The following is a 7,585-nucleotide window of genomic DNA, read 5'->3' as shown; positions in this document are numbered from 1 at the left end:
GTAGGATCTTAAATTGACCACACTAGGTGGCCAAGGGGTCTAGGACACTCCCAAGTGGTGTTCCCTATGCCCGTCAGGTTTTGAGCGAGAGGCATCGACCCAAGTGACAAGGCCGAATTTGAAACTGACTACACTAGGTGTCAAGTTTCGATAGCACTAGGTGTCAAGAGGGGGACTTGGACAATCAAAGCAAATGTTGATGTGTGTTTTGTAGTTGGTAGGCAACAAAATCTTTGTGGTACCTATTAGGGTGGAAGAAAGGGGATATGGGTGGTTGCGTCACCACCAATGCCAAAGGTAGATCTTTTCTCTAAGAACTAGGAAAGCAGGAAGCCATTGAAGGTTTAAGAAATGTATCAAGCTTGTAACCTCTTTCCCATTGTTAGCCCTCCTCAATTTATAGCGATTTCTCATTGGATACTTTCATCACTATAATGATATATGTCCTGGATGGCAGGATGTCCTATTTAATGCGGTCGCCCATGTCAACTATAGGAGCTCAACGTCGACCTAAATTTAATGCGGGCAACTCAGCATGGGACAGGTTCTTGGCATGTAGGATTCCTGGCAAGTTTGTTCCCCATTAATACATGGTGACTGGAGGAACGCAGGGGCCCAAGAAGGGGTAAGGCAGCCGACGGTTCCTCCAGTCACCAAGCGGGAAACAAACAGGTGTGATCCTATCCCCTACAGGATGGGCTGCATTGAATGTTGCTTGGAGCGAGGTCTGGCTTCTGTAGCTAATTGGAATGCTGGCATCATGCCATCTGGGACAAATGCATTATAGTGACAGAAGGATCCTACGAGAAATTGACTATAAATACAGGAAGTCTGACAACAAGAAAGAGGTTACATGCACAAAATATCTCTCTAACTTTCCATAGCTTCCTGCTTTCATGGTCCTTGAAGAAAATACTTGACTTTGGTACACTTGTTCCCCCTACACCTATTGAGGTTCAAGCGCAGAGCGCTTACCCGAGCTACCAGGCATGATCTGAAATCGACTGTACTAGGTAGTGTTTGGACACTAAGGTGCAAGCAAGGATCATCGACTGAAGTCATAGGCATGATCTAAAATCAACCATGCTGGGTGGCAAGGGGAGACTAAGACACTTGGGACAGTTGTTCCCCCTATGCTAGTCGAGGTTCCGACACAGAGCATTTACCCGAGCAACCAAGCGAGATCCTAAATCAACTACACTAGGTCATATTTGGACACCGAGGCGCGTACAAAGAGCATTGACCTACGAGACTAGGTGGGATCTGAAATCTTGGATGGCGAGGGGGGACTCAAAAACTTGGGAGAGGTATTTCCCCTACATACGTTGAGGTTCAGTCGCAAAGCATTGACCCGAGTGACATTTGGACACTGAGCCATGAGTGTGAAGCATCAACGTTGTGGGAGGTGGGATTTGGACACTTGGGAAAGGTGTGCCCAACGAGGTCTTAGTGCAGAGCTTTTACTCAAGTGTCTAGGTGGGATCTGAAATTGATCACACCATGCGATGCTCGAACGCTAAGGCATGAGGGCGTAGCATTGACCAAAAGTCACCAGTCGGAATTTAAAATCAACCCTATTGGGTGGCGAAAGGGGACTGGGACACTTGGAAGAGGTGCTTCCTTGTGCACCCATGGAGGTTCAATCATAGAGCATTGACTGCACTTGGTGGCATTTGGACATTGAGGTGTGAGAGCGAAGCATCGGCCTATAAGACCATGCAGGATCTAAAATCGACCATGCTGGTTGGTGAGGTGGGATTGGGAAACTTTGGAGTGGTGCGCTCATCGAGGTTTTAGTGCAAAGCATTCACTCTATTGTCTTGGCAGGATCTAAAATTGTTCACACTGGTTTGAGTGCAGAGCATTTACACTGAGGCACAAGCACGGAACATCGACCTAAGTCAGCAGGCAAGATCTGAAGATGACCGTGTTGAGTGGCGAGGGCGGACTGGGACACTCGGGAGAGATGTTCCCTCCCACTCCCGTCGAGGTTTGAATGTAAAGTATAGACTAGAGTGACCAAGTGGGATCTAAAATCAATTGCAGTTACAAGAATTTGGATGCTAAGGAGTGAGCTTAGGACATTAGCCTACGGGACCAGGCGGGACATAAAATTGACTATATTGGGTGGTGTGGGGGGATTGGGACAATTGAGAGAGGTGCACCCATCGAGGTTTGGGAGAGGTGCTCTTGTCAAGGTCTGAGTGTGGAGCATTTACCTGATTGACTAGGCTAGATTTCAAATCAAACGCATCAGGTGGCATTTGAATGTCGAGGCATGAGCTCGTAGCTTCAACCTAAGTAACCAAGAGGGATCTAAAATTGATTGCTTTGGATGACGACGGGGTACTGGGAAACTTCGAGAGGTGTTCCCTCCTACGGCCATCGAGGGTTGAGTGCATAGCTTCGACCCAAGTGACTGGGGGGGTTCTAAAATTGATCATTCTTGGTGGTGTTTGGAAGTTGAGGCATAAGTTGAAGCACAGACCTAAGTAACTAGCGGAATCTGAAATTGACTGCACTATGTGGTGTTAGCACGCTAAGGTGTGAGGGTGAAGCATCAGCCTAAGTCACTGCGTAGGGTGGTGAGGGGGGACCGACACACTAGAGAAGTGTTCCTTCCTGCACCTGATGAGGTTCGAGTGCAGAGCATCAACCCAAGTGACTTGGTAGCATTTGGACAAGCATGGAATTTTCACCTATGGGACCAGGCGGGATTCAAAATCAACCATGTTGGGTAGTGAGCAAGGATTGGAAGAGGTGTGCCCATTGAGATTTAAGTGTAGAGCATTTACCCGAGTGACCTGGCTGGATCTAAATTTGAGCACAAATCATCAGCCTATGTCACACCAGGCAAGATCTGAATTCAACCATGCTGAGTGGTGAGGGGGAATTGGGAAGCTTGGGAGAGTTGTTCCCTCCTGCATCTGTCGAGGTTTGAGTGTAGAGTATTGACCTGAGTTGACCCGAGTGGTCATGCAACCAGAATAAGTTTTCAAGGTATCCTGTAAAAATTGAAGTCGAAATTGCCATGTGGAGATATACAAAAATCTGAAACTGTCCATTCATTCTCAAAAGTAAAATTTTTACAAATTCACAACAAGAAATGCCCAAACCATAAAACTGCCCATCCATTACATGTCAATATTAAAGTACATCTCAGAACTACCCAAAGCATAAAAATACTTTCAACCCATGTGCCCATAGACGTCCATCGTGTGATAGCTTCTCAACACCACCTGAATACAGGTTTGCTAAATGTATCTTCAGTCAGTGTAAGCCAGACTTCCCTAAAGGTTGCCCTTGGGCAAACTCAAGCATTCCTTGATGGAGATCGAAACTCAAATGATTCAAATGTGTATGCATTGGGTATGCTTAGCCACGGAAATCCACATTGTGGGGATGGTAAAAGCCCTCCTCATCTCTCATTTTCCAAGCCACCTATGTGAGTAGGAAAAGCATATTGGTCAATATTAAGAGTCAGGAGAGGAAAAGCACATTCTTGGACACAACTGTCAGCCAAAGTCTAGACAAAAATATATAAAAAAGTTTACACACAAAGGCCTTCATAGGAGATCACTTGTTGTTTCCTTCTGCTTGTATATTTTCTACTGTTTCCCTGGAGAGCAGATCAATACAATGTGAGCGGCACACAATATGCATCTCCTCAAATCCAGGTACTTCCTTTGGTGGTTTTTTGTTGTCACAGCAATTTGTATATTTTGTTTATATTTTGATGTTGTGTATGTGAATAATGCTATTGTATATTGCTACAGGATATAACAAATCAAATTTGGACACATGCACCAGAATTTTTTTCTACTCCTTTGACTACTCCTTCACAAGTAAACCTTCGTACGATATAAAAAATAAAGTTTGTACTACTATTACATTTTGATAGTTTTGAAACTATTTTTTTATGCCTATAGTATACACACGGACAAGTATACACGACGGATTATTTGGGAATTGGAGTGATTGCTGCTCCCTCACAAGTAAACATTTGCAGAAATATAAAAAATCAAGTTTGTACTGCTCATTGGACACATTATGACCTTACATTTTGTTGGTTTTGACACAACATTTTTTTTTTTTTTTTTGCCTATAGTATACACACAAGCAAGTATATACAACAGATTATTTGGGTATTGGAGCGACTGCTCCTCCATTGCAAGTAGTGTCAACGTGAGACACTCATGTTGTTTTCTAATTTTTTTTATTGTTGTTCTTACTAAGTTTTGTTTCTTTACGTCCAACCATCTCAATTGCATCTCTCGGATCAGGATGATTATCAGGACAAGTATAAATGGTGGTGATTAGCAAGTATGTTTTGGTGGAAATGATTGTGTTCAGACACAATTATTGGAGTATGTTTTGGTGGAAATTATTGGAGTGCAATTTTGGTAGAAATTATTGAAGTATGTGGTGGTGTTTGGGTCCATTAAGTTATTGTAATGTAATATTGAATCGTGTAAAGCTACTTCCTGTAATAGGCTTAGTGCAATTTCCTATAATGCATTTTTGTACTAATGGACTTAGTGCAATATCTTGTAATGCATAATTTTGTGATGGAATGCATTTACAAGGTATCTTGTAAAAACTGAAGATGAAGAAATTGTCATGTGTATACAAAAATACAAACCTGTCCATTCATTCTCAAAAGTAAAATATTTACAAATTCACAACCAGAATAAGTTTACAAGGTATACTGTAAAATCTGAATCTATCCATGCATTCTCAAAAGTAAAATATTTACAAATTCACAACTAGAAGTTTACAAGGTATCCTGTAAAAAGTGAAGCTGAAATTACCATGTGGAGGTATACAGAAATCTGAAACTGTCCATTCATTCTTAAAAGCAAAATATTTACAAATTCACAACCAGAATAAGTTTTCAAGGTATCCTGTAAAAATTGAAGTCGAAATTGCCATGTGGAGATATACAAAAATCTGAAACTGTCCATTCATTCTCAAAAGTAAAATTTTTACAAATTTACAACAAGAAATGCCCAAACCATAAAACTGCCCATCCATTACATGTCAATATTAAAGTACATCTCAGAACTACCCAAAGCATAAAAATACTTTCAACCCATGTGCCCATAGACGTCCATCGTGTGATAGCTTCTCAACACCACCTGAATACAGGTTTGCTAAATGTATCTTCAGTCAGTGTAAGCCAGACTTCCCTAAAGGTTGCCCTAGGGCAAACTCAAGCATTCCTTGATGGAGATCGAAACTCAAATGATTCAAATGTGTATGCATTGGGTATGCTTAGCCACGGAAATCCACATTGTGGGGATGGTAAAAGCCCTCCTCATCTCTCATTTTCCAAGCCACCTATGTGAGTAGGAAAAGCATATTGGTCAATATTAAGAGTCAGGAGAGGAAAAGCACATTCTTGAACACAACTGTCAGCCAAAGTCTAGACAAAAATATATAAAAAAGTTTACACACAAAGGCCTTTTTTCCCTTTTGGGTGGCACCATATGCAATATCAAGAATTCAATAGATTAGCAAGTAAATCCATGGACTTATCATTGTTTCAAAAGAATTCCAATTTTTTTTATTAAGCTCAGGATATAAGAAATGGAGATCTTGCAGAAAGTTTAAGTTTAGTATCACATCGTTGAGAATGCCTCTCTAACTTAATCTTCTTTGCCTTTTTCACACTCCATTTCCATTCCTAAATTTTTGACAAATCCTCTTTGTGTGGTTTCTCAGGCACAGGAACCTACAATCACATTGGGAATGCAATATCATGGATCATTCAATCAAGCCGGTTCTTATAAGAATATGCGATAATGTGAGAAATGGGAGCCATCATTTGGAGGGTTTTGAAACCCTGCACCAGCTCAAACTACAATAGGACTAAATACATTCAGAGTTGAAAATAATGAAATTCACATCTACCACACAACCAACCATAAAAAACGCATGCCTAATTTACAACTTAAAATAAGGAAAGCTGAGAGAGAACATTATAAGAGCTAAAAACCTCTATCCTCAAATCTCTGTATAGCTGGTCAACTGTCCATAGCAATACTAGCTTTTCTTCTTTCGTATTTTGAATTCCTATTCCCATTCCACTCCTTAACTAGGTATTCTCTTATGTATACTTTCAGTATATGGGTTGCGATATTTAAATAAAACTCAGATGACATTATTTTTATTTTTTTTAAAAAAGAAGCCAACTGAAATAATAAAGGAAAGCTTGATTTCTCAAATATCGCCCAATCAACAACCAAAAACCAAAAAACTGAAGGCAAAAACTTTGAGTGAACAAGATTCATCGAGGAAACTTTCCAAGAATGATGGAAACTAAAAAAAACAAAGAATCACCTAGCTAGGAGAGATTGCTTACAGAAATTCGCTGCTAGTAGAAATTTGCTGCTGAAGACACTTTGCACTCTTCTGTCTCCGCTCAATCCAAGTTTGATAGGCAGAAATTTAGATCAGATGTTGAGAGGATGCCTCGAGGGAGACAAGATGGCTCGGGGATATGTTCAGGCGAGGGTTCGTGGTTCAGGGAGATGAGGGAGATTCTCGAGTTCTTAGGTGGAGATGAGGTATATGAGGCAGATTAGGGATTTTCGATTTTCAGGGTTCGTAGGTGGAGAAGAGGGAGATTGGAGAAAAAAATTTTAGGCTTGGAGATGAGGGAGATGAGGGAGATTGGAGATAAAATTTTCAGGATTCGTGGGTGGAGATGAGAGAGATTGGAAAAATAAAAATTTCAGGTTTTGTACGTAGAGATGAGGAAGACGAGGGAGATTGGAGATTTTCAGTTCGTTATTCTATTTTATTTTTTTAATATCCACCTGGCAGCAGCTGAGTCAGTCGGTGGAGAATTTTGGTAAAAAATTCGTAGGGACATAGCATTTTCCTTTTTTCATAATCTTAAATATTTATTTATAAATAAAAAATTCACAACATTAATAAATAAATTTCATTAATTACTAAATAAATAAAAAATCCATTCGGGACACTTCTTCCAGACCCAAATTTGGCTCCCAAAGTATTTCTGATTCAAATTACAAACATTGGGATTTGTATTATGAGCAATGCTACATACATTCATTTTTACGTGCTCTCTGCGCACTCTATTGATATTATTGGTTGGATCAATTTTTTTTAATACACAACCAATCACATCAGTGAAATGCACGAAAGAATACCTTAAAAACGATTGCACATAAGATTTTTGTTGTATTATCTACATCGCAGAAGTAGGCAGTTAGAAGAGATAAATGCATGTTAATCCACAATATTTAATATTGATAAATGCGTGTTAAGAGTGACGAGATATAAAAATTTTCATCCAATTGTGTGATTGACTATGGAGAAAGAAAAATTCTAAACATAAACCCACACACCACACTTTTTGTTTTCTTTTACCAAATGTTTTTTATATGAAGAATGAGTAGAAAAATCCAATTAGTTTAAGAAGTGTGGTGTGTGAGATTATGTGTAGCAAAGCTCATGAAGAAATGCATGATGAACAAATCTTATTCATGAGTTTCGTGAATCCAATCTTTGGTTGGAAATTAACATCTAGTCTTCCCTATTTAAAATTGAAAAATTC

At 39.9% G+C, this 7,585-nt stretch overlaps 1 long non-coding RNA gene across 1 annotated transcript in view; it reads right to left on the bottom strand.

The window, feature by feature from the left end:
* Window positions 1-4,939: 4,939 nt before the first annotated feature.
* LOC122295568 overlaps window positions 4,940-7,585 on the bottom strand; it is an 86,614-nt gene continuing 83,968 nt past the window's right edge. The window contains exon 4 of the long non-coding RNA XR_006238161.1: window positions 4,940-5,340. This is a non-coding gene — a long non-coding RNA (uncharacterized LOC122295568). The remainder of the gene's footprint in view (window positions 5,341-7,585) is intronic.

Source organism: Carya illinoinensis, chromosome 15 (genome assembly GCF_018687715.1).
Source record: "Carya illinoinensis cultivar Pawnee chromosome 15, C.illinoinensisPawnee_v1, whole genome shotgun sequence".
Taxonomy (NCBI): domain Eukaryota; kingdom Viridiplantae; phylum Streptophyta; class Magnoliopsida; order Fagales; family Juglandaceae; genus Carya; species Carya illinoinensis.
The sequence above is the reverse complement of the archived record's forward strand: the minus strand, read 5'-3'. Positions and strand labels throughout refer to the sequence as shown.